The sequence below is a fragment of the Pseudophryne corroboree genome, chromosome 1, assembly GCF_028390025.1.
Source record: "Pseudophryne corroboree isolate aPseCor3 chromosome 1, aPseCor3.hap2, whole genome shotgun sequence".
Classification (NCBI taxonomy): Eukaryota; Metazoa; Chordata; class Amphibia; order Anura; family Myobatrachidae; genus Pseudophryne; species Pseudophryne corroboree.
The window spans coordinates 1,122,527,102-1,122,529,508 of record NC_086444.1 but is presented as its reverse complement, the minus strand read 5'-3'; the positions used below and the strand labels follow the sequence as shown (position 1 = coordinate 1,122,529,508).

The following is a 2,407-nucleotide window of genomic DNA, read 5'->3' as shown; positions in this document are numbered from 1 at the left end:
TTATTAATGCCCTTATACACATAATGACACACATAGTGCCCCCTACACATTTGCTGCACATTATTAGTGCCCCTATACACATAATGACACACATACAGTAGTACCCTGTTACACATATTCCGCACATTATTAATGCCCTTATACACATAATGACACACAGTGCCCCTTTACACATATGTTGCACATTATTAATGCATTTTTACATGACACACATAATGCTCCTTACACATATTCCGAACACTACTGCACAACCAACCCACTCACATGCACACAGCACTCATACTGCCACTAACACTGTGACCTCTGCCTCTGCTTGGATACAGATGTGTCCTCATAAATCTTGCCTCAATGCTAACGTCGGGCTCCTTTTTTTATGAAAATGTATCTTATTTGCATTGCTATGTGGATAGGATGCACAAGCTGCTTCTGCTGATTAAACGGATATGCAGCATGCCTATATACTGTGTGAGACTTGTCAAAGTCAGAAAAATATCGTGATGCACACTGCCATATTTGCACCTCATGCGAGTGCCTGCTGCACGTTCGTGAGCCCTGCCGTGCGTGCGCATACTCGCTGTTGCGTGCACCCGCAGGCGCACGGTGTGCGCATTTACGGTAGAGTTTATATGCGTCTAGCGGGCGACTCAATCGTTACATATTTTAACCATATAATGTATTTTGTAGATTATGGTCCCTTTGATAGAATCTGAAAGTTTAGTTAATGTAGCATGTTCATAGACAAAGAGATCCCTCTTTGTTTAATACGAAGGGTCGGACAGGGGTTATACAGTGGTGTTTAGTATCCATCGGAAGAATATTTAATTAGCAATATTCCGGTGTTGGTTTGAAGCGGATTAATCGCTCGTGCGAATAGTTATGGACATAAGAAGTTTATGGACTTTTACTGTATTTGCACTTTATTATCCATGCGGCGGGAAACCTAGTTTCCCACCCACCTGAGCAGTTGGAAATAGTCACAGCCCACCTGTATGAATCAACCTATGACCTTTTGTTATAATACGAAGACGAATTCCTGTGTCCAATGAACAATAAGAATATAGGGACCATTGTACTGTATTGTGTGTAGTGTATAAAAGGACAAGCCGACCTGGGCCAGCTCTCTATTCTCTTCAACGGTTCTCATCACTGATAATCGGGAGCTGGATATCCAGGAGGCGCATGCGATTGTTTCCCTTTGTGCGTAAGTTTCTCTGCAATCATATTGTCTTTATTGTTATAAGCCATTCTCTCTCGTTCTCACTCACTCTCTCTCTCTCTCCCTTTCCCCCTTTAAATGTAATAGTATCTGTATTGTATTTTATGTGTAGTTATCCGGTTAGGTATTTTATGTTATCTTGGTAGTGTATAACTTGTATTGTATTATTCTTTTGCAATTGAACGTTCATTCATTTCCTTAAAAGGCGTTAGACCCTTAGACCGGTATTTGACTGTTTATTATATTGCTAAGGGGTTCTCTGAGCGTCACATACGCTCATACAGCTTTTAAACTAACAAGGTTACACTGTGTTGCATTTACACCTTATCACTGCACAAGGGTTTACAGTATAAGTACATTACAGTGGGTTTGGGTTTAGGAATCTGCACAGGACCAGATTGTGAGTAAACAGTAACAATTTATAACCAATTTAATATGCCAAAAGGCAAAGTTAATGACCAACATAAAGCTACCACTTGGCCTGTCAGGCTTCTAGGATAGAACGAGGTTGGCGGTGCTCCCGGACATTAGTTCAGGACAAACTATTGAAAGGGGTTTTTTTGCAAAGAGGCAAAAAATAGACTGATTCTGTGTCTCTCTGGGGCACACTTTGTATACAGTAAATTGTTGATAGGATTAGAATATTTAGTAATTGTGTATGTAAGAATAAAACGTAACTTTTAATAATTGTCAGACGAAAAAAGACAGACAAAACGCATAAATCATGCTGTATATATCAGCAAGTAGATTTAAAAAAAAGGGTATTAAATGGTGAAAAGACGATTGTGACTCACTTGGTATAGAGTGGCTGGCAGATAATGTGTGCACATCCACTGAGATTAAGCGAGTATTGATATTTGAAATTATTCAGAGCGAAAATTAGGTAGATCTTGTTTTCTCTATTGATTTATGAATTTTTATACGTGAGTATATTCATATGAGAGAAACAAGAAAAACCGGCTTAAACGACTCCGGACTCCTTCTTGAAAGGTAAGTATAGGAAATATACTGCAAAATTTGGGTAAGGAATACTGGTCAGTAATAGGTGTCTGCACGGAAGGTATGTTCCTTGATCCTACAGTACCCAGTATTCCCAGAGGGTCACCCTCTCTGGTACTAACCGGGCCCAATGCTGCTTGGCTTCCAAGATCAGGCGAGATCGGGCATATCCAGCATGGTATGACTGTAGAT

General features: G+C 40.0%; 1 pseudogene; it reads right to left on the bottom strand.

Moving 5' to 3' along the window:
- Positions 1–2,288: 2,288 nt before the first annotated feature.
- Positions 2,289–2,407, bottom strand: LOC134933877 (5S ribosomal RNA; annotated as a pseudogene).